General features: G+C 46.1%; 10 non-coding genes and 1 pseudogene across 10 annotated transcripts; all 11 read right to left on the reverse strand.

Annotated features, from left to right (window-relative positions):
• Positions 1 to 1,355: 1,355 nt before the first annotated feature.
• On the reverse strand, positions 1,356 to 1,546 carry LOC130325488 (U2 spliceosomal RNA). Its single transcript, XR_008870305.1, has one exon. It is a non-coding gene; the product is annotated as a U2 spliceosomal RNA (small nuclear RNA).
• Positions 1,547 to 3,629: 2,083 nt separating this feature from the next.
• On the reverse strand, positions 3,630 to 3,820 carry LOC130325571 (U2 spliceosomal RNA). Its single transcript, XR_008870365.1, has one exon. It is a non-coding gene; the product is annotated as a U2 spliceosomal RNA (small nuclear RNA).
• Positions 3,821 to 5,927: 2,107 nt separating this feature from the next.
• On the reverse strand, positions 5,928 to 6,118 carry LOC130325572 (U2 spliceosomal RNA). The gene has a single exon (XR_008870366.1). It is a non-coding gene; the product is annotated as a U2 spliceosomal RNA (small nuclear RNA).
• Positions 6,119 to 8,220: 2,102 nt separating this feature from the next.
• LOC130325573 (U2 spliceosomal RNA) lies at positions 8,221 to 8,411 on the reverse strand. Its single transcript, XR_008870367.1, has one exon. It is a non-coding gene; the product is annotated as a U2 spliceosomal RNA (small nuclear RNA).
• Positions 8,412 to 10,498: 2,087 nt separating this feature from the next.
• LOC130325416 (U2 spliceosomal RNA) lies at positions 10,499 to 10,689 on the reverse strand. Its single transcript, XR_008870240.1, has one exon. It is a non-coding gene; the product is annotated as a U2 spliceosomal RNA (small nuclear RNA).
• A 2,086-nt stretch (positions 10,690 to 12,775) lies between these two features.
• Positions 12,776 to 12,966, reverse strand: LOC130325466 (U2 spliceosomal RNA). The gene has a single exon (XR_008870285.1). It is a non-coding gene; the product is annotated as a U2 spliceosomal RNA (small nuclear RNA).
• Positions 12,967 to 15,058: 2,092 nt separating this feature from the next.
• Positions 15,059 to 15,249, reverse strand: LOC130325417 (U2 spliceosomal RNA). Its single transcript, XR_008870241.1, has one exon. It is a non-coding gene; the product is annotated as a U2 spliceosomal RNA (small nuclear RNA).
• A 2,087-nt stretch (positions 15,250 to 17,336) lies between these two features.
• LOC130325418 (U2 spliceosomal RNA) lies at positions 17,337 to 17,527 on the reverse strand. The gene has a single exon (XR_008870242.1). It is a non-coding gene; the product is annotated as a U2 spliceosomal RNA (small nuclear RNA).
• Positions 17,528 to 19,612: 2,085 nt separating this feature from the next.
• On the reverse strand, positions 19,613 to 19,791 carry LOC130325504 (U2 spliceosomal RNA; annotated as a pseudogene).
• Positions 19,792 to 20,484: 693 nt separating this feature from the next.
• On the reverse strand, positions 20,485 to 20,672 carry LOC130325524 (U2 spliceosomal RNA). Its single transcript, XR_008870326.1, has one exon. It is a non-coding gene; the product is annotated as a U2 spliceosomal RNA (small nuclear RNA).
• A 2,080-nt stretch (positions 20,673 to 22,752) lies between these two features.
• Positions 22,753 to 22,943, reverse strand: LOC130325419 (U2 spliceosomal RNA). The gene has a single exon (XR_008870243.1). It is a non-coding gene; the product is annotated as a U2 spliceosomal RNA (small nuclear RNA).
• Between the last annotated feature and the right edge of the window lie 1,725 nt (positions 22,944 to 24,668).

Below are 24,668 nucleotides of genomic sequence, written 5' to 3' on the forward strand. Positions count from 1 at the left end.
AGATGTTGTTTACACCTAGTGATGTCAGTGGTATTGAGTGACATCACAGCACAGTGCTAAGGCTCCTGGGCCTGGACACAGCAGCGGCTGCAATATCTCAACGGAGAATACGTTTATATATATGTGTGTGTGTGCGCGTATATATATATATATATATATATATATATATATATATATATATTTCTCCGCCGAAATCACTTTTAAACCCATTTCCACCTTTTTTTCCCTTCTCTTCCTCTTACTTTTTTTTCACGTTTTTTTACGTTTTTCTCCTTTTCGCCTCTTTTCTGGGCGTATTATTCTTCTTTTTCTTCTTTTTTTTCGTCTAATGCATACCCCATCAGTGCAGCAATGCTTATTCAATACCGCCAGCAGATGGAGACACTGGGGGATAATTTTCTAAGGATTTATACTGATTTTTCCTGTCTGAATTTGTCGCACAGAAAGTTGCAGGCCAAATATGTGTGACATTTCTGCGACTTTAGCTTCTAGAGCATTTTTACAACATTATACATAGGTGCTGAATACATAAAAAGCGACTGTTCAGCGACAGACAAGTCGCATCGGCTGAAAGTAGGCCAGAATGTCAGTCCATGTTGGAGCAGGTTTAGATACAGTCTAAAGTATAGATCTCAAAGTCTGTGCACAGAATTTAGCAAGGGCCTCGCACCTTCTGATGCATCAGGTAGGTGCACAATAGCATAGCCTAACCCTCTGTACTTTGGTCTATATTGATGCGGGACATAGACAGCCAGCTGATGACCAATCCATTAGTGCAATGGATGGCTGGAAGCATTTGTCTTTGCCTTTGCAATACCACAGAAGCAATGCATGGTCAATGTACAGCAATGACACACCTGTGTGAACAGCCAGGAGACCCCCCCCCCCCCATGTTATGTTACATAGTTACATAGTTAGTACGGTCGAAAAAAGACATATGTCCATCAAGTTCAACCAGGGAATTAAGGGGTAGGGGTGTGGCGCGATATTGGGGAAGGGATGAGATTTTATATTTCTTCATAAGCATTAATCTTATTTTGTCAATTAGGAACATTCAGCACCCACCCGCTATCAAGGCAGCTGCCTATCATGTCATGCCCTACCTGCACAGGTGTGCTGGCTACTCAAATGATCCAATTAAGGAGGCCATTTAGTCAGCAGCAGCAGAAGTCCTGTGCCTGGACGCTCCAACAGCGGCCAGACACAAGCAGAAGCAGAAGCAGCAGAAGAGCAGCAGCAGCACCACCTTTTGTTTTTTGGCTGCAGCAGCAGCAAGGCCCACAGGGCTGGCTAGCTGGCTAGCCAGCAAGCAGGTAGCAATGAAAGTAGGAATCTTTCTTTTTAACCCTGTAAGGGGGTGGTGCACTGTACCCGAAGATACTGCCATATCGGGTAATGCATAGGGCGACGGAAGCAAGCTTCGAAATCGGCCCCCATTCTCAAAAATCCATTTAATATATGGTCCCCAGATAGGGGACGTATCAGATATTAAACTGATAAGAACAGATACTACACTTGATCTTAGCCAAAAAGGCCGAGAAGCGATAACCGTGAAAGGGGCGGGCCCAACAAGGTGCCCTTCATGGGCACTATCACTGCTTGCTGTCAGGGAGGCTGCCAGACAATTTTCCATGCACACTCTGGGCTGGGGGCAGTCAACCACCAGTACACACAGCAGAACCTAAACCCATACCATTATTGCTAAGCAGCAAGACAGGGGCCATTGCACTCCCACGGGGCCTTTTTAAATGCAATCCATAACCCGGATTTGCCAGGAACCCTTCTTACTCCTCCTACTTGCATGTGACACTGGGCTTAGGATCTGCATAGGAAACACACACACAAGCACACACCTACCTTTGTTGCCTGCAGATGCCTCCTTGGCTGTCCCCAAACGGTATCAACAACACCCACGGGAAGCTGTAAGCATAGAGGACATGCCTGCACCCCATTGGACTTACCTGTGTGGGTTAAACCCGGGTTATTTGACAACCTATGGCGGTGATGGTTCTGCTCAGGCAGAGCAGTGCTGATGCTCCTCATAAAGCTGTCGCTGCTGTGAAGGTTCTAGGTGACATCACAAATCCCTATGGTTACATACACAACAAAGCTGGGTTGTTGTTGTTTACACTCTGCAAGGCCTGTGGAAGTGAGTGACATCATAGCACTGTAGTTCTGAGGGTTCTAGATGGATGCAACAATCTCCTGTTGCTTCTATGAAGGCCATAATAGACGACATCACCAAACAGCTCCATAGTCACATACACAGCAAAGGAGAGATGTTGTTTACACCTAGTGATGTCAGTGGTATTGAGTGACATCACAGCACAGTGCTAAGGCTCCTGGGCCTGGACACAGCAGCGGCTGCAATATCTCAACGGAGAATACGTTTATATATATGTGTGTGTGTGCGCGTATATATATATATATATATATATATATATATATATATATATTTCTCCGCCGAAATCACTTTTAAACCCATTTCCACCTTTTTTTCCCTTCTCTTCCTCTTACTTTTTTTTCACGTTTTTTTACGTTTTTCTCCTTTTCGCCTCTTTTCTGGGCGTATTATTCTTCTTTTTCTTCTTTTTTTTCGTCTAATGCATACCCCATCAGTGCAGCAATGCTTATTCAATACCGCCAGCAGATGGAGACACTGGGGGATAATTTTCTAAGGATTTATACTGATTTTTCCTGTCTGAATTTGTCGCACAGAAAGTTGCAGGCCAAATATGTGTGACATTTCTGCGACTTTAGCTTCTAGAGCATTTTTACAACATTATACATAGGTGCTGAATACATAAAAAGCGACTGTTCAGCGACAGACAAGTCGCATCGGCTGAAAGTAGGCCAGAATGTCAGTCCATGTTGGAGCAGGTTTAGATACAGTCTAAAGTATAGATCTCAAAGTCTGTGCACAGAATTTAGCAAGGGCCTCGCACCTTCTGATGCATCAGGTAGGTGCACAATAGCATAGCCTAAGCCTCTGTACTTTGGTCTATATTGATGCGGGACATAGACAGCCAGCTGATGACCAATCCATTAGTGCAATGGATGGCTGGAAGCATTTGTCTTTGCCTTTGCAATACCACAGAAGCAATGCATGGTCAATGTACAGCAATGACACACCTGTGTGAACAGCCAGGAGACCCCCCCCCCCCCCATGTTATGTTACATAGTTACATAGTTAGTACGGTCGAAAAAAGACATATGTCCATCAAGTTCAACCAGGGAATTAAGGGGTAGGGGTGTGGCGCGATATTGGGGAAGGGATGAGATTTTATATTTCTTCATAAGCATTAATCTTATTTTGTAAATTAGGAACATTCAGCACCCACCCGCTATCAAGGCAGCTGCCTATCATGTCATGCCCTACCTGCACAGGTGTGCTGGCTACTCAAATGATCCAATTAAGGAGGCCATTTAGTCAGCAGCAGCAGAAGTCCTGTGCCTGGACGCTCCAACAGCGGCCAGACACAAGCAGAAGCAGAAGCAGCAGAAGCAGCAGCAGCACCACCTTTTGTTTTTTGGCTGCAGCAGCAGCAAGGCCCACAGGGCTGGCTAGCTGGCTAGCCAGCAAGCAGGTAGCAATGAAAGTAGGAATCTTTCTTTTTAACCCTGTAAGGGGGTGGTGCACTGTACCCGAAGATACTGCCATATCGGGTCAATGCATAGGGCGACGGAAGCAAGCTTCGAAATCGGCCCCCGTTCTCAAAAATCCATTTAATATATGGTCCCCAGATAGGGGACGTATCAGATATTAAACTGATAAGAACAGATACTACACTTGATCTTAGCCAAAAGGCCGAGAAGCGATAACCGTGAAAGGGGCGGGCCCAACAAGGTGCCCTTCATGGGCACTATCACTGCTTGCTGTCAGGGAGGCTGCCAGACAATTTTCCATGCACACTCTGGGCTGGGGGGCAGTCAACCACCAGTACACACAGCAGAACCTAAACCCATACCATTATTGCTAAGCAGCAAGACAGGGGCCCATTGCACTCCCACGGGGCCTTTTTAAATGCAATCCATAACCCGGATTTGCCAGGAACCCTTCTTACTCCTCCTACTTGCATGTGACACTGGGCTTAGGATCTGCATAGGAAACACACACACAAGCACACACCTACCTTTGTTGCCTGCAGATGCCTCCTTGGCTGTCCCCAAACGGTATCAAACCAACACCCACGGGAAGCTGTAAGCATAGAGGACATGCCTGCACCCCATTGGACTTACCTGTGTGGGTTAAACCCGGGTTATTTGACAACCTATGGCGGTGATGGTTCTGCTCAGACAGAGCAGTGCTGATGCTCCTCATAAAGCTGTCGCTGCTGTGAAGGTTCTAGGTGACATCACAAATCCCTATGGTTACATACACAACAAAGCTGGGTTGTTGTTGTTTACACTCTGCAAGGCCTGTGGAAGTGAGTGACATCATAGCACTGTAGTTCTGAGGGTTCTAGATGGATGCAACAATCTCCTGTTGCTTCTATGAAGGCCATAATAGACGACATCACCAAACAGCTCCATAGTCACATACACAGCAAAGGAGAGATGTTGTTTACACCTAGTGATGTCAGTGGTATTGAGTGACATCACAGCACAGTGCTAAGGCTCCTGGGCCTGGACACAGCAGCGGCTGCAATATCTCAACGGAGAATACGTTTATATATATGTGTGTGTGTGCGCGTATATATATATATATATATATATATATATATATATATATATATATATATTTCTCCGCCGAAATCACTTTTAAACCCATTTCCACCTTTTTTTCCCTTCTCTTCCTCTTACTTTTTTTTCACGTTTTTTTACGTTTTTCTCCTTTTCGCCTCTTTTCTGGGCGTATTATTCTTCTTTTTCTTCTTTTTTTTCGTCTAATGCATACCCCATCAGTGTAGCAATGCTTATTCAATACCGCCAGCAGATGGAGACACTGGGGGATAATTTTCTAAGGATTTATACTGATTTTTCCTGTCTGAATTTGTCGCACAGAAAGTTGCAGGCCAAATATGTGTGACATTTCTGCGACTTTAGCTTCTAGAGCATTTTTACAACATTATACATAGGTGCTGAATACATAAAAAGCGACTGTTCAGCGACAGACAAGTCGCATCGGCTGAAAGTAGGCCAGAATGTCAGTCCATGTTGGAGCAGGTTTAGATACAGTCTAAAGTATAGATCTCAAAGTCTGTGCACAGAATTTAGCAAGGGCCTCGCACCTTCTGATGCATCAGGTAGGTGCACAATAGCATAGCCTAACCCTCTGTACTTTGGTCTATATTGATGCGGGACATAGACAGCCAGCTGATGACCAATCCATTAGTGCAATGGATGGCTGGAAGCATTTGTCTTTGCCTTTGCAATACCACAGAAGCAATGCATGGTCAATGTACAGCAATGACACACCTGTGTGAACAGCCAGGAGACCCCCCCCCCCCCCCCCATGTTATGTTACATAGTTACATAGTTAGTACGGTCGAAAAAAGACATATGTCCATCAAGTTCAACCAGGGAATTAAGGGGTAGGGGTGTGGCGCGATATTGGGGAAGGGATGAGATTTTATATTTCTTCATAAGCATTAATCTTATTTTGTCAATTAGGAACATTCAGCACCCACCCGCTATCAAGGCAGCTGCCTATCATGTCATGCCCTACCTGCACAGGTGTGCTGGCTACTCAAATGTTCCAATTAAGGAGGCCATTTAGTCAGCAGCAGCAGAAGTCCTGTGCCTGGACGCTCCAACAGCGGCCAGACACAAGCAGAAGCAGAAGCAGCAGAAGCAGCAGAAGCAGCAGCAGCACCACCTTTTGTTTTTTGGCTGCAGCAGCAGCAAGGCCCACAGGGCTGGCTAGCTGGCTAGCCAGCAAGCAGGTAGCAATGAAAGTAGGAATCTTTCTTTTTAACCCTGTAAGGGGGTGGTGCACTGTACCCGAAGATACTGCCATATCGGGTCAATGCATAGGGCGACGGAAGCAAGCTTCGAAATCGGCCCCCGTTCTCAAAAATCCATTTAATATATGGTCCCCAGATAGGGGACGTATCAGATATTAAACTGATAAGAACAGATACTACACTTGATCTTAGCCAAAAGGCCGAGAAGCGATAACCGTGAAAGGGGCGGGCCCAACAAGGTGCCCTTCATGGGCACTATCACTGCTTGCTGTCAGGGAGGCTGCCAGACAATTTTCCATGCACACTCTGGGCTGGGGGGCAGTCAACCACCAGTACACACAGCAGAACCTAAACCCATACCATTATTGCTAAGCAGCAAGACAGGGGCCCATTGCACTCCCACGGGGCCTTTTTAAATGCAATCCATAACCCGGATTTGCCAGGAACCCTTCTTACTCCTCCTACTTGCATGTGACACTGGGCTTAGGATCTGCATAGGAAACACACACACAAGCACACACCTACCTTTGTTGCCTGCAGATGCCTCCTTGGCTGTCCCCAAACGGTATCAAACCAACACCCACGGGAAGCTGTAAGCATAGAGGACATGCCTGCACCCCATTGGACTTACCTGTGTGGGTTAAACCCGGGTTATTTGACAACCTATGGCGGTGATGGTTCTGCTCAGGCAGAGCAGTGCTGATGCTCCTCATAAAGCTGTCGCTGCTGTGAAGGTTCTAGGTGACATCACAAATCCCTATGGTTACATACACAACAAAGCTGGGTTGTTGTTGTTTACACTCTGCAAGGCCTGTGGAAGTGAGTGACATCATAGCACTGTAGTTCTGAGGGTTCTAGATGGATGCAACAATCTCCTGTTGCTTCTATGAAGGCCATAATAGACGACATCACCAAACAGCTCCATAGTCACATACACAGCAAAGGAGAGATGTTGTTTACACCTAGTGATGTCAGTGGTATTGAGTGACATCACAGCACAGTGCTAAGGCTCCTGGGCCTGGACACAGCAGCGGCTGCAATATCTCAACGGAGAATACGTTTATATATATGTGTGTGTGTGTGCGTATATATATATATATATATATATATATATATATATATATATATATATATATATATATTTCTCCGCCGAAATCACTTTTAAACCCATTTCCACCTTTTTTTCCCTTCTCTTCCTCTTACTTTTTTTTCACGTTTTTTTTACGTTTTTCTCCTTTTCGCCTCTTTTCTGGGCGTATTATTCTTCTTTTTCTTCTTTTTTTTCGTCTAATGCATACCCCATCAGTGCAGCAATGCTTATTCAATACCGCCAGCAGATGGAGACACTGGGGGATAATTTTCTAAGGATTTATACTGATTTTTCCTGTCTGAATTTGTCGCACAGAAAGTTGCAGGCCAAATATGTGTGACATTTCTGCGACTTTAGCTTCTAGAGCATTTTTACAACATTATACATAGGTGCTGAATACATAAAAAGCGACTGTTCAGCGACAGACAAGTCGCATCGGCTGAAAGTAGGCCAGAATGTCAGTCCATGTTGGAGCAGGTTTAGATACAGTCTAAAGTATAGATCTCAAAGTCTGTGCACAGAATTTAGCAAGGGCCTCGCACCTTCTGATGCATCAGGTAGGTGCACAATAGCATAGCCTAACCCTCTGTACTTTGGTCTATATTGATGCGGGACATAGACAGCCTGCTGATGACCAATCCATTAGTGCAATGGATGGCTGGAAGCATTTGTCTTTGCCTTTGCAATACCACAGAAGCAATGCATGGTCAATGTACAGCAATGACACACCTGTGTGAACAGCCAGGAGACCCCCCCCCCCCATGTTATGTTACATAGTTACATAGTTAGTCCGGTCGAAAAAAGACATATGTCCATCAAGTTCAACCAGGGAATTAAGGGGTAGGGGTGTGGCGCGATATTGGGGAAGGGATGAGATTTTATATTTCTTCATAAGCATTAATCTTATTTTGTCAATTAGGAACATTCAGCACCCACCCGCTATCAAGGCAGCTGCCTATCATGTCATGCCCTACCTGCACAGGTGTGCTGGCTACTCAAATGATCCAATTAAGGAGGCCATTTAGTCAGCAGCAGCAGAAGTCCTGTGCCTGGACGCTCCAACAGCGGCCAGACACAAGCAGAAGCAGAAGCAGCAGAAGCAGCAGCAGCACCACCTTTTGTTTTTTGGCTGCAGCAGCAGCAAGGCCCACAGGGCTGGCTAGCTGGCTAGCCAGCAAGCAGGTAGCAATGAAAGTAGGAATCTTTCTTTTTAACCCTGTAAGGGGGTGGTGCACTGTACCCGAAGATACTGCCATATCGGGTCAATGCATAGGGCGACGGAAGCAAGCTTCGAAATCGGCCCCCGTTCTCAAAAATCCATTTAATATATGGTCCCCAGATAGGGGACGTATCAGATATTAAACTGATAAGAACAGATACTACACTTGATCTTAGCCAAAAGGCCGAGAAGCGATAACCGTGAAAGGGGCGGGCCCAACAAGGTGCCCTTCATGGGCACTATCACTGCTTGCTGTCAGGGAGGCTGCCAGACAATTTTCCATGCACACTCTGGGCTGGGGGGCAGTCAACCACCAGTACACACAGCAGAACCTAAACCCATACCATTATTGCTAAGCAGCAAGACAGGGGCCCATTGCACTCCCACGGGGCCTTTTTAAATGCAATCCATAACCCGGATTTGCCAGGAACCCTTCTTACTCCTCCTACTTGCATGTGACACTGGGCTTAGGATCTGCATAGGAAACACACACACAAGCACACACCTACCTTTGTTGCCTGCAGATGCCTCCTTGGCTGTCCCCAAACGGTATCAAACCAACACCCACGGGAAGCTGTAAGCATAGAGGACATGCCTGCACCCCATTGGACTTACCTGTGTGGGTTAAACCCGGGTTATTTGACAACCTATGGCGGTGATGGTTCTGCTCAGGCAGAGCAGTGCTGATGCTCCTCATAAAGCTGTCGCTGCTGTGAAGGTTCTAGGTGACATCACAAATCCCTATGGTTACATACACAACAAAGCTGTGTTGTTGTTGTTTACACTCTGCAAGGCCTGTGGAAGTGAGTGACATCATAGCACTGTAGTTCTGAGGGTTCTAGATGGATGCAACAATCTCCTGTTGCTTCTATGAAGGCCATAATAGACGACATCACCAAACAGCTCCATAGTCACATACACAGCAAAGGAGAGATGTTGTTTACACCTAGTGATGTCAGTGGTATTGAGTGACATCACAGCACAGTGCTAAGGCTCCTGGGCCTGGACACAGCAGCGGCTGCAATATCTCAACGGAGAATACATTTATATATATGTGTGTGTGTGCGCGTATATATATATATATATATATATATATATATATATATATATATATTTCTCCGCCGAAATCACTTTTAAACCCATTTCCACCTTTTTTTCCCTTCTCTTCCTCTTACTTTTTTTTCACGTTTTTTTACGTTTTTCTCCTTTTCGCCTCTTTTCTGGGCGTATTATTCTTCTTTTTCTTCTTTTTTTTCGTCTAATGCATACCCCATCAGTGCAGCAATGCTTATTCAATACCGCCAGCAGATGGAGACACTGGGGGATAATTTTCTAAGGATTTATACTGATTTTTCCTGTCTGAATTTGTCGCACAGAAAGTTGCAGGCCAAATATGTGTGACATTTCTGCGACTTTAGCTTCTAGAGCATTTTTACAACATTATACATAGGTGCTGAATACATAAAAAGCGACTGTTCAGCGACAGACAAGTCGCATCGGCTGAAAGTAGGCCAGAATGTCAGTCCATGTTGGAGCAGGTTTAGATACAGTCTAAAGTATAGATCTCAAAGTCTGTGCACAGAATTAAGCAAGGGCCTCGCACCTTCTGATGCATCAGGTAGGTGCACAATAGCATAGCCTAACCCTCTGTACTTTGGTCTATATTGATGCGGGACATAGACAGCCAGCTGATGACCAATCCATTAGTGCAATGGATGGCTGGAAGCATTTGTCTTTGCCTTTGCAATACCACAGAAGCAATGCATGGTCAATGTACAGCAATGACACACCTGTGTGAACAGCCAGGAGACCCCCCCCCCCCCCCCATGTTATGTTACATAGTTACATAGTTAGTACGGTCGAAAAAAGACATATGTCCATCAAGTTCAACCAGGGAATTAAGGGGTAGGGGTGTGGCGCGATATTGGGGAAGGGATGAGATTTTATATTTCTTCATAAGCATTAATCTTATTTTGTCAATTAGGAACATTCAGCACCCACCCGCTATCAAGGCAGCTGCCTATCATGTCATGCCCTACCTGCACAGGTGTGCTGGCTACTCAAATGATCCAATTAAGGAGGCCATTTAGTCAGCAGCAGCAGAAGTCCTGTGCCTGGACGCTCCAACAGCGGCCAGACACAAGCAGAAGCAGCAGAAGCAGCAGCAGCACCACCTTTTGTTTTTTGGCTGCAGCAGCAGCAAGGCCCACAGGGCTGGCTAGCTGGCTAGCCAGCAAGCAGGTAGCAATGAAAGTAGGAATCTTTCTTTTTAACCCTGTAAGGGGGTGGTGCACTGTACCCGAAGATACTGCCATATCGGGTCAATGCATAGGGCGACGGAAGCAAGCTTCGAAATCGGCCCCCGTTCTCAAAAATCCATTTAATATATGGTCCCCAGATAGGGGACGTATCAGATATTAAACTGATAAGAACAGATACTACACTTGATCTTAGCCAAAAGGCCGAGAAGCGATAACCGTGAAAGGGGCGGGCCCAACAAGGTGCCCTTCATGGGCACTATCACTGCTTGCTGTCAGGGAGGCTGCCAGACAATTTTCCATGCACACTCTGGGCTGGGGGGCAGTCAACCACCAGTACACACAGCAGAACCTAAACCCATACCATTATTGCTAAGCAGCAAGACAGGGGCCCATTGCACTCCCACGGGGCCTTTTTAAATGCAATCCATAACCCGGATTTGCCAGGAACCCTTCTTACTCCTCCTACTTGCATGTGACACTGGGCTTAGGATCTGCATAGGAAACACACACACAAGCACACACCTACCTTTGTTGCCTGCAGATGCCTCCTTGGCTGTCCCCAAACGGTATCAAACCAACACCCACGGGAAGCTGTAAGCATAGAGGACATGCCTGCACCCCATTGGACTTACCTGTGTGGGTTAAACCCGGGTTATTTGACAACCTATGGCGGTGATGGTTCTGCTCAGGCAGAGCAGTGCTGATGCTCCTCATAAAGCTGTCGCTGCTGTGAAGGTTCTAGGTGACATCACAAATCCCTATGGTTACATACACAACAAAGCTGGGTTGTTGTTGTTTACACTCTGCAAGGCCTGTGGAAGTGAGTGACATCATAGCACTGTAGTTCTGAGGGTTCTAGATGGATGCAACAATCTCCTGTTGCTTCTATGAAGGCCATAATAGACGACATCACCAAACAGCTCCATAGTCACATACACAGCAAAGGAGAGATGTTGTTTACACCTAGTGATGTCAGTGGTATTGAGTGACATCACAGCACAGTGCTAAGGCTCCTGGGCCTGGACACAGCAGCGGCTGCAATATCTCAACGGAGAATACGTTTATATATATGTGTGTGTGTGCGCGTATATATATATATATATATATATATATATATATATATTTCTCCGCCGAAATCACTTTTAAACCCATTTCCACCTTTTTTTCCCTTCTCTTCCTCTTACTTTTTTTTCACGTTTTTTTACGTTTTTCTCCTTTTCGCCTCTTTTCTGGGCGTATTATTCTTCTTTTTCTTCTTTTTTTTCGTCTAATGCATACCCCATCAGTGCAGCAATGCTTATTCAATACCGCCAGCAGATGGAGACACTGGGGGATAATTTTCTAAGGATTTATACTGATTTTTCCTGTCTGAATTTGTCGCACAGAAAGTTGCAGGCCAAATATGTGTGACATTTCTGCGACTTTAGCTTCTAGAGCATTTTTACAACATTATACATAGGTGCTGAATACATAAAAAGCGACTGTTCAGCGACAGACAAGTCGCATCGGCTGAAAGTAGGCCAGAATGTCAGTCCATGTTGGAGCAGGTTTAGATACAGTCTAAAGTATAGATCTCAAAGTCTGTGCACAGAATTTAGCAAGGGCCTCGCACCTTCTGATGCATCAGGTAGGTGCACAATAGCATAGCCTAACCCTCTGTACTTTGGTCTATATTGATGCGGGACATAGACAGCCAGCTGATGACCAATCCATTAGTGCAATGGATGGCTGGAAGCATTTGTCTTTGCCTTTGCAATACCACAGAAGCAATGCATGGTCAATGTACAGCAATGACACACCTGTGTGAACAGCCAGGAGACCCCCCCCCCCCCCATGTTATGTTACATAGTTACATAGTTAGTACGGTCGAAAAAAGACATATGTCCATCAAGTTCAACCAGGGAATTAAGGGGTAGGGGTGTGGCGCGATATTGGGGAAGGGATGAGATTTTATATTTCTTCATAAGCATTAATCTTATTTTGTCAATTAGGAACATTCAGCACCCACCCGCTATCAAGGCAGCTGCCTATCATGTCATGCCCTACCTGCACAGGTGTGCTGGCTACTCAAATGATCCAATTAAGGAGGCCATTTAGTCAGCAGCAGCAGAAGTCCTGTGCCTGGACGCTCCAACAGCGGCCAGACACAAGCAGAAGCAGAAGCAGCAGAAGCAGCAGCAGCACCACCTTTTGTTTTTTGGCTGCTGCAGCAGCAGCAAGGCCCACAGGGCTGGCTAGCTGGCTAGCCAGCAAGCAGGTAGCAATGAAAGTAGGAATCTTTCTTTTTAACCCTGTAAGGGGGTGGTGCACTGTACCCGAAGATACTGCCATATCGGGTCAATGCATAGAGCGACGGAAGCAAGCTTCGAAATCGGCCCCCGTTCTCAAAAATCCATTTAATATATGGTCCCCAGATAGGGGACGTATCAGATATTAAACTGATAAGAACAGATACTACACTTGATCTTAGCCAAAAGGCCGAGAAGCGATAACCGTGAAAGGGGCGGGCCCAACAAGGTGCCCTTCATGGGCACTATCACTGCTTGCTGTCAGGGAGGCTGCCAGACAATTTTCCATGCACACTCTGGGCTGGGGGGCAGTCAACCACCAGTACACACAGCAGAACCTAAACCCATACCATTATTGCTAAGCAGCAAGACAGGGGCCCATTGCACTCCCACGGGGCCTTTTTAAATGCAATCCATAACCCGGATTTGCCAGGAACCCTTCTTACTCCTCCTACTTGCATGTGACACTGGGCTTAGGATCTGCATAGGAAACACACACACAAGCACACACCTACCTTTGTTGCCTGCAGATGCCTCCTTGGCTGTCCCCAAACGGTATCAAACCAACACCCACGGGAAGCTGTAAGCATAGAGGACATGCCTGCACCCCATTGGACTTACCTGTGTGGGTTAAACCCGGGTTATTTGACAACCTATGGCGGTGATGGTTCTGCTCAGGCAGAGCAGTGCTGATGCTCCTCATAAAGCTGTCGCTGCTGTGAAGGTTCTAGGTGACATCACAAATCCCTATGGTTACATACACAACAAAGCTGGGTTGTTGTTGTTTACACTCTGCAAGGCCTGTGGAAGTGAGTGACATCATAGCACTGTAGTTCTGAGGGTTCTAGATGGATGCAACAATCTCCTGTTGCTTCTATGAAGGCCATAATAGACGACATCACCAAACAGCTCCATAGTCACATACACAGCAAAGGAGAGATGTTGTTTACACCTAGTGATGTCAGTGGTATTGAGTGACATCACAGCACAGTGCTAAGGCTCCTGGGCCTGGACACAGCAGCGGCTGCAATATCTCAACGGAGAATACGTTTATATATATGTGTGTGTGTGCGCGTATATATATATATATATATATATATATATATATATATATATATATTTCTCCGCCGAAATCACTTTTAAACCCATTTCCACCTTTTTTTCCCTTCTCTTCCTCTTACTTTTTTTTCACGTTTTTTTACGTTTTTCTCCTTTTCGCCTCTTTTCTGGGCGTATTATTCTTCTTTTTCTTCTTTTTTTTCGTCTAATGCATACCCTATCAGTGCAGCAATGCTTATTCAATACCGCCAGCAGATGGAGACACTGGGGGATAATTTTCTAAGGATTTATACTGATTTTTCCTGTCTGAATTTGTCGCACAGAAAGTTGCAGGCCAAATATGTGTGACATTTCTGCGACTTTAGCTTCTAGAGCATTTTTACAACATTATACATAGGTGCTGAATACATAAAAAGCGACTGTTCAGCGACAGACAAGTCGCATCGGCTGAAAGTAGGCCAGAATGTCAGTCCATGTTGGAGCAGGTTTAGATACAGTCTAAAGTATAGATCTCAAAGTCTGTGCACAGAATTTAGCAAGGGCCTCGCACCTTCTGATGCATCAGGTAGGTGCACAATAGCATAGCCTAACCCTCTGTACTTTGGTCTATATTGATGCGGGACATAGACAGCCAGCTGATGACCAATCCATTAGTGCAATGGATGGCTGGAAGCATTTGTCTTTGCCTTTGCAATACCACAGAAGCAATGCATGGTCAATGTACAGCAATGACACACCTGTGTGAACAGCCAGGAGACCCCCCCCCCCCCCCATGTTATGTTACATAGTTACATAGTTAGTACGGTCGAAAAAAGACATATGTCCATCAAGTTCAACCAGGGAATTAAGGGGTAGGGGTGTGGCGCGATATTGGGGAAGGGATGAGATTTTATATTTCTTCATAAGCATTAATCTTATTTTGTCAATTAGGAACATTCAGCACCCACCCGCTATCAAGGCAGCTGCCTATCATGTCATGCCCTACCTGCACAGGTGTGCTGGCTACTCAAATGATCCAATTAAGGAGGCCATTTAGTCAGCAGCAGCAGAAGTCCTGTGCCTGGACGCTCCAACAGCGGCCAGACACAAGCAGAAGCAGAAGCAGCAGAAGCAGCAGCAGCACCACCTTTTGTTTTTTGGCTGCTGCAGCAGCAAGGCCCACAGGGCTGGCTAGCTGGCTAGCCAGCAAGCAGGTAGCAATGAAAGTAGGAATCTTTCTTTTTAACCCTGTAAGGGGGTGGTGCACTGTACCCGAAGATACTGCCATATCGGGTCAATGCATAGGGCGACGGAAGCAAGCTTCGAAATCGGCCCCCGTTCTCAAAAATCCATTTAATATATGGTCCCCAGATAGGGGACGTATCAGATATTAAACTGATAAGAACAGATACTACACTTGATCTTAGCCAAAAGGCCGAGAAGCGATAACCGTGAAAGGGGCGGGCCCAACAAGGTGCCCTTCATGGGCACTATCACTGCTTGCTGTCAGGGAGGCTGCCAGACAATTTTCCATGCACACTCTGGGCTGGGGGGCAGTCAACCACCAGTACACACAGCAGAACCTAAACCCATACCATTATTGCTAAGCAGCAAGACAGGGGCCCATTGCACTCCCACGGGGCCTTTTTAAATGCAATCCATAACCCGGATTTGCCAGGAACCCTTCTTACTCCTCCTACTTGCATGTGACACTGGGCTTAGGATCTGCATAGGAAACACACACACAAGCACACACCTACCTTTGTTGCCTGCAGATGCCTCCTTGGCTGTCCCCAAACGGTATCAAACCAACACCCACGGGAAGCTGTAAGCATAGAGGACATGCCTGCACCCCATTGGACTTACCTGTGTGGGTTAAACCCGGGTTATTTGACAACCTATGGCGGTGATGGTTCTGCTCAGGCAGAGCAGTGCTGATGCTCCTCATAAAGCTGTCGCTGCTGTGAAGGTTCTAGGTGACATCACAAATCCCTATGGTTACATACACAACAAAGCTGGGTTGTTGTTGTTTACACTCTGCAAGGCCTGTGGAAGTGAGTGACATCATAGCACTGTAGTTCTGAGGGTTCTAGATGGATGCAACAATCTCCTGTTGCTTCTATGAAGGCCATAATAGACGACATCACCAAACAGCTCCATAGTCACATACACAGCAAAGGAGAGATGTTGTTTACACCTAGTGATGTCAGTGGTATTGAGTGACATCACAGCACAGTGCTAAGGCTCCTGGGCCTGGACACAGCAGCGGCTGCAATATCTCAACGGAGAATACGTTTATATATATGTGTGTGTGTGCGCGTATATATATATATATATATATATATATATATATATATATTTCTCCGCCGAAATCACTTTTAAACCCATTTCCACCTTTTTTTCCCTTCTCTTCCTCTTACTTTTTTTTCACGTTTTTTTACGTTTTTCTCCTTTTCGCCTCTTTTCTGGGCGTATTATTCTTCTTTTTCTTCTTTTTTTTCGTCTAATGCATACCCCATCAGTGCAGCAATGCTTATTCAATATCGCCAGCAGATGGAGACACTGGGGGATAATTTTCTAAGGATTTATACTGATTTTTCCTGTCTGAATTTGTCGCACAGAAAGTTGCAGGCCACATATGTGTGACATTTCTGCGACTTTAGCTTCTAGAGCATTTTTACAACATTATACATAGGTGCTGAATACATAAAAAGCGACTGTTCAGCGACAGACAAGTCGCATCGGCTGAAAGTAGGCCAGAATGTCAGTCCATGTTGGAGCAGGTTTAGATACAGTCTAAAGTATAGATCTCAAAGTCTGTGCACAGAATTTAGCAAGGGCCTCGCACCTTCTGATGCATCAGGTAGGTGCACAATAGCATAGCCTAACCCTCTGTACTTTGGTCTATATTATGCGGGACATAGACAGCCAGCTGATGACCAATCCATTAGTGCAATGGATGGTTGGAAGCATTTGTCTTTGCCTTTGCAATACCACAGAAGCAATGCATGGTCAATGTACAGCAATGACACACCTGTGTGAACAGCCAGGAGACCCCCCCCCCCCCCATGTTATGTTACATAGTTACATAGTTAGTACGGTCGAAAAAAGACATATGTCCATCAAGTTCAACCAGGGAATTAAGGGGTAGGGGTGTGGCGCGATATTGGGGAAGGGATGAGATTTTATATTTCTTCATAAGCATTAATCTTATTTTGTCAATTAGGAACATTCAGCACCCACCCGCTATCAAGGCAGCTGCCTATCATGTCATGCCCTACCTGCACAGGTGTGCTGGCTACTCAAATGATCCAATTAAGGAGGCCATTTAGTCAGCAGCAGCAGAAGTCCTGTGCCTGGACGCTCCAACAGCGGCCAGACACAAGCAGAAGCAGAAGCAGCAGAAGCAGCAGCAGCACCACCTTTTGTTTTTTGGCTGCTGCAGCAGCAGCAAGGCCCACAGGGCTGGCTAGCTGGCTAGCCAGCAAGCAGGTAGCAATGAAAGTAGGAATCTTTCTTTTTAACCCTGTAAGGGGGTGGTGCACTGTACCCGAAGATACTGCCATATCGGGTCAATGCATAGGGCGACGGAAGCAAGCTTCGAAATCGGCCCCCGTTCTCAAAAATCCATTTAATATATGGTCCCCAGATAGGGGACGTATCAGATATTAAACTGATAAGAACAGATACTACACTTGATCTTAGCCAAAAGGCCGAGAAGCGATAACCGTGAAAGGGGCGGGCCCAACAAGGTGCCCTTCATGGGCACTATCACTGCTTGCTGTCAGGGAGGCTGCCAGACAATTTTCCATGCACACTCTGGGCTGGGGGGCAGTCAACCACCAGTACACACAGCAGAACCTAAACCCATACCATTATTGCTAAGCAGCAAGACAGGGGCCCATTGCACTCCCACGGGGCCTTTTTAAATGCAATCCATAACCCGGATTTGCCAGGAACCCTTCTTACTCCTCCTACTTGCATGTGACACTGGGCTTAGGATCTGCATAGGAAACACACACACAAGCACACACCTACCTTTGTTGCCTGCAGATGCCTCCTTGGCTGTCCCCAAACGGTATCAAACCAACACCCACGGGAAGCTGTAAGCATAGAGGACATGCCTGCACCCCATTGGACTTACCTGTGTGGGTTAAACCCGGGTTATTTGACAACCTATGGCGGTGATGGTTCTGCTCAGGCAGAGCAGTGCTGATGCTCCTCATAAAGCTGTCGCTGCTGTGAAGGTTCTAGGTGACATCACAAATCCCTATGGTTACATACACAACAAAGCTGGGTTGTTGTTGTTTACACTCTGCAAGGCCTGTGGAAGTGAGTGACATCATAGCACTGTAGTTCTGAGGGTTCTAGATGGATGCAACAATCTCCTGTTGCTTCTATGAAGGCCATAATAGACGACATCACCAAACAGCTCCATAGTCACATACACAGCAAAGGAGAGATGTTGTTTACACCTAGTGATGTCAGTGGTATTGAGTGACATCACAGCACAGTGCTAAGGCTCCTGGGCCTGGACACAGCAGCGGCTGCAATATCTCAACGGAGAATACGTTTATATATATATGTGTGTGTGTGCGCGTATATATATATATATATATATATATATATATATATATATATATTTCTCCGCCGAAATCACTTTTAAACCCATTTCCACCTTTTTTTCCCTTCTCTTCCTCTTACTTTTTTTTCACGTTTTTTTACGTTTTTCTCCTTTTCGCCTCTTTTCTGGGCGTATTATTCTTCTTTTTCTTCTTTTTTTTCGTCTAATGCATACCCCATCAGTGCAGCAATGCTTATTCAATACCGCCAGCAGATGGAGACACTGGGGGATAATTTTCTAAGGATTTATACTGATTTTTCCTGTCTGAATTTGTCGCACAGAAAGTTGCAGGCCAAATATGTGTGACATTTCTGCGACTTTAGCTTCTAGAGCATTTTTACAACATTATACATAGGTGCTGAATACATAAAAAGCGACTGTTCAGCGACAGACAAGTCGCATCGGCTGAAAGTAGGCCAGAATGTCAGTCCATGTTGGAGCAGGTTTAGATACAGTCTAAAGTATAGATCTCAAAGTCTGTGCACAGAATTTAGCAAGGGCCTCGCACCTTCTGATGCATCAGGTAGGTGCACAATAGCATAGCCTAACCCTCTGTACTTTGGTCTATATTGATGCGGGACATAGACAGCCAGCTGATGACCAATCCATTAGTGCAATGGATGGCTGGAAGCATTTGTCTTTGCCTTTGCAATACCACAGAAGCAATGCATGGTCAATGTACAGCAATGACACACCTGTGTGAACAGCCAGGAGACCCCCCCCCCCCCCATGTTATGTTACATAGTTACATAGTTAGTACGGTCGAAAAAAGACATATGTCCATCAAGTTCAACCAGGGAATTAAGGGGTAGGGGTGTGGCGCGATATTGGGGAAGGGATGAGATTTTATATTTCTTCATAAGCATTAATCTTATTTTGTCAATTAGGAACATTCAGCACCCACCCGCTATCAAGGCAGCTGCCTACCATGTCATGCCCTACCTGCACAGGTGTGCTGGCTACTCAAATGATCCAATTAAGGAGGCCATTTAGTCAGCAGCAGCAGAAGTCCTGTGCCTGGACGCTCCAACAGCGGCCAGACACAAGCAGAAGCAGCAGAAGCAGCAGCAGCACCACCTTTTGTTTTTTGGCTGCAGCAGCAGCAAGGCCCACAGGGCTGGCTAGCTGGCTAGCCAGCAAGCAGGTAGCAATGAAAGTAGGAATCTTTCTTTTTAACCCTATAAGGGGGTGGTGCACTGTACCCGAAGATACTGCCATATCGGGTCAATGCATAGGGCGACGGAAGCAAGCTTCGAAATCGGCCCCCGTTCTCAAAAATCCATTTAATATATGGTCCCCAGATAGGGGACGTATCAGATATTAAACTGATAAGAACAGATTTTTTTTTTTTTATCTAAAGCCGAGGAACGTGCTTTCGATTCACCCAAAGTGCAAGAAAAAGTGCAAACGTGTTACACTAAAAAAACGTGCACAAAGGATGCGGTCTATCGCAAGCCCTTCTCCGATAGGAGAGAGGCCCCCCAACAAACCTTACCCTTCGCCTCCGGACCAAAAGGTACCTGCGAGGTTCCAGGTTCGATGTCCCTTTTCGCCGAAGCTACTAGGGGACCACAAATGCTCCCGGCATCCCCCTTGGCGTTAGCCAAGGTATCTGCCCGCAGAGCCGATTACGGTAGGTACCCTGCCAAAGCAGGAGTACCCGGGGTGTTTGCAGGGAGGTGCGGAACCTAATGGCCACACACACCTCCCCTAGACCGCCAGGAGGGACACCCAGAAGGGCTACCGCATCCTGACCAATCCTGTGAACACACAACACGCAAAAAGTGACACAGTGAGACAAAAAAGAAATAAATAAGTGAATGTGTGCAGATATACTGCCCGGACATCCGGCCGGATCTATAAAAATTTCTCTGATCCTAGCCAGAAGGCCGGGAATCAAGAGGTGAGTGCCACAAGGTGAAGAGATTATGGTGCCCGTGCTTCAACTCAGTGAGTCTATCCTCCCAGTGAGTTTCGGCACCTCGGGGTCACCACTCCCCGAGGCACAAAAGTACCTCGGCTCTAGACCCTCTCAGCCTCATGGCGAGACCCGGAGGGAACAGGTCACATCGGGGCGGCCGTCGAGCTGATTCCTCAGAACCAGCCCCGGAAAGCCCTGGTACACCTGCATCCTCCATGCAGCACCCATCCCCACCAGCCCCATACCGGCGTTACTGTCCACCGGCATGAAAAACTGATAAGAACAGATACTACACTTGATCTTAGCCAAAAGGCCGAGAAGCGATAACCGTGAAAGGGGCGGGCCCAACAAGGTGCCCTTCATGGGCACTATCACTGCTTGCTGTCAGGGAGGCTGCCAGACAATTTTCCATGCACACTCTGGGCTGGGGGGCAGTCAACCACCAGTACACACAGCAGAACCTAAACCCATACCATTATTGCTAAGCAGCAAGACAGGGGCCCATTGCACTCCCACGGGGCCTTTTTAAATGCAATCCATAACCCGGATTTGCCAGGAACCCTTCTTACTCCTCCTACTTGCATGTGACACTGGGCTTAGGATCTGCATAGGAAACACACACACAAGCACACACCTACCTTTGTTGCCTGCAGATGCCTCCTTGGCTGTCCCCAAACGGTATCAAACCAACACCCATGGGAAGCTGTAAGCATAGAGGACATGCCTGCACCCCATTGGACTTACCTGTGTGGGTTAAACCCGGGTTATTTGACAACCTATGGCGGTGATGGTTCTGCTCAGGCAGAGCAGTGCTGATGCTCCTCATAAAGCTGTCGCTGCTGTGAAGGTTCTAGGTGACATCACAAATCCCTATGGTTACATACACAACAAAGCTGGGTTGTTGTTGTTTACACTCTGCAAGGCCTGTGGAAGTGAGTGACATCATAGCACTGTAGTTCTGAGGGTTCTAGATGGATGCAACAATCTCCTGTTGCTTCTATGAAGGCTATAATAGACGACATCACCAAACAGCCCCATAGTCACATACACAGCAAAGGAGAGATGTTGTTTACACCTAGTGATGTCAGTGGTATTGAGTGACATCACAGCACAGTGCTAAGGCTCCTGGGCCTGGACACAGCAGCGGCTGCAATATCTCAACGGAGAATACGTTTATATATATGTGTGTGTGTGCGCGTATATATATATATATATATATATATATATATATATATATATTTCTCCGCCGAAATCACTTTTAAACCCATTTCCACCTTTTTTTCCCTTCTCTTCCTCTTACTTTTTTTTCACGTTTTTTTAAGTTTTTCTCCTTTTCGCCTCTTTTCTGGGCGTATTATTCTTCTTTTTCTTCTTTTTTTTCGTCTAATGCATACCCCATCAGTGCAGCAATGCTTATTCAATACCGCCAGCAGATGGAGACACTGGGGGATAATTTTCTAAGGATTTATACTGATTTTTCCTGTCTGAATTTGTCGCACAGAAAGTTGCAGGCCAAATATGTGTGACATTTCTGCGACTTTAGCTTCTAGAGCATTTTTACAACATTATACATAGGTGCTGAATACATAAAAAGCGACTGTTCAGCGACAGACAAGTCGCATCGGCTGAAAGTAGGCCAGAATGTCAGTCCATGTTGGAGCAGGTTTAGATACAGTCTAAAGTATAGATCTCAAAGTCTGTGCACAGAATTTAGCAAGGGCCTCGCACCTTCTGATGCATCAGGTAGGTGCACAATAGCATAGCCTAACCCTCTGTACTTTGGTCTATATTGATGCGGGACATAGACAGCCAGCTGATGACCAATCCATTAGTGCAATGGATGGCTGGAAGCATTTGTCTTTGCCTTTGCAATACCACAGAAGCAATGCATGGTCAATGTACAGCAATGACACACCTGTGTGAACAGCCAGGAGACCCCCCCCCCCCCATGTTATGTTACATAGTAACATAGTTAGTACGGTCGAAAAAAGACATATGTCCATCAAGTTCAACCAGGGAATTAAGGGGTAGGGGTGTGGCGCGATATTGGGGAAGGGATGAGATTTTATATTTCTTCATAAGCATTAATCTTATTTTGTCAATTATGAACATTCAGCACCCACCCGCTATCAAGGCAGCTGCCTATCATGTCATGCCCTACCTGCACAGGTGTGCTGGCTACTCAAATGATCCAATTAAGGAGGCCATTTAGTCAGCAGCAGCAGAAGTCCTGTGCCTGGACGCTCCAACAGCGGCCAGACACAAGCAGAAGCAGCAGAAGCAGCAGCAGCACCACCTTTTGTTTTTTGGCTGCAGCAGCAGCAAGGCCCACAGGGCTGGCTAGCTGGCTAGCCAGCAAGCAGGTAGCAATGAAAGTAGGAATCTTTCTTTTTAACCCTGTAAGGGGGTGGTGCACTGTACCCGAAGATACTGCCATATCGGGTCAATGCATAGGGCGACGGAAGCAAGCTTCGAAATCGGCCCCCGTTCTCAAAAATCCATTTAATATATGGTCCCCAGATAGGGGACGTATCAGATATTAAACTGATAAGAACAGATACTACACTTGATCTTAGCCAAAAGGCCGAGAAGCGATAACCGTGAAAGGGGCGGGCCCAACAAGGTGCCCTTCATGGGCACTATCACTGCTTGCTGTCAGGGAGGCTGCCAGACAATTTTCCATGCACACTCTGGGCTGGGGGGCAGTCAACCACCAGTACACACAGCAGAACCTAAACCCATACCATTATTGCTAAGCAGCAAGACAGGGGCCCATTGCACTCCCACGGGGCCTTTTTAAATGCAATCCATAACCCGGATTTGCCAGGAACCCTTCTTACTCCTCCTACTTGCATGTGACACTGGGCTTAGGATCTGCATAGGAAACACACACACAAGCACACACCTACCTTTGTTGCCTGCAGATGCCTCCTTGGCTGTCCCCAAACGGTATCAAACCAACACCCACGGGAAGCTGTAAGCATAGAGGACATGCCTGCACCCCATTGGACTTACCTGTGTGGGTTAAACCCGGGTTATTTGACAACCTATGGCGGTGATGGTTCTGCTCAGGCAGAGCAGTGCTGATGCTCCTCATAAAGCTGTCGCTGCTGTGAAGGTTCTAGGTGACATCACAAATCCCTATGGTTACATACACAACAAAGCTGGGTTGTTGTTGTTTACACTCTGCAAGGCCTGTGGAAGTGAGTGACATCATAGCACTGTAGTTCTGAGGGTTCTAGATGGATGCAACAATCTCCTGTTGCTTCTATGAAGGCCATAATAGACGACATCACCAAACAGCTCCATAGTCACATACACAGCAAAGGAGAGATGTTGTTTACACCTAGTGATGTCAGTGGTATTGAGTGACATCACAGCACAGTGCTAAGGCTCCTGGGCCTGGACACAGCAGCGGCTGCAATATCTCAACGGAGAATACGTTTATATATATGTGTGTGTGTGTGCGTATATATATATATATATATATATATATATATATATATATATATATATTTCTCCGCCGAAATCACTTTTAAACCCATTTCCACCTTTTTTTCCCTTCTCTTCCTCTTACTTTTTTTTCACGTTTTTTTTACGTTTTTCTCCTTTTCGCCTCTTTTCTGGGCGTATTATTCTTCTTTTTCTTCTTTTTTTTCGTCTAATGCATACCCCATCAGTGCAGCAATGCTTATTCAATACCGCCAGCAGATGGAGACACTGGGGGATAATTTTCTAAGGATTTATACTGATTTTTCCTGTCTGAATTTGTCGCACAGAAAGTTGCAGGCCAAATATGTGTGACATTTCTGCGACTTTAGCTTCTAGAGCATTTTTACAACATTATACATAGGTGCTGAATACATAAAAAGCGACTGTTCAGCGACAGACAAGTCGCATCGGCTGAAAGTAGGCCAGAATGTCAGTCCATGTTGGAGCAGGTTTAGATACAGTCTAAAGTATAGATCTCAAAGTCTGTGCACAGAATTTAGCAAGGGCCTCGCACCTTCTGATGCATCAGGTAGGTGCACAATAGCATAGCCTAACCCTCTGTACTTTGGTCTATATTGATGCGGGACATAGACAGCCTGCTGATGACCAATCCATTAGTGCAATGGATGGCTGGAAGCATTTGTCTTTGCCTTTGCAATACCACAGAAGCAATGCATGGTCAATGTACAGCAATGACACACCTGTGTGAACAGCCAGGAGACCCCCCCCCCCATGTTATGTTACATAGTTACATAGTTAGTCCGGTCGAAAAAAGACATATGTCCATCAAGTTCAACCAGGGAATTAAGGGGTAGGGGTGTGGCGCGAT

This window comes from Hyla sarda, unplaced genomic scaffold (genome assembly GCF_029499605.1).
Source record: "Hyla sarda isolate aHylSar1 unplaced genomic scaffold, aHylSar1.hap1 scaffold_272, whole genome shotgun sequence".
Classification (NCBI taxonomy): domain Eukaryota; kingdom Metazoa; phylum Chordata; class Amphibia; order Anura; family Hylidae; genus Hyla; species Hyla sarda.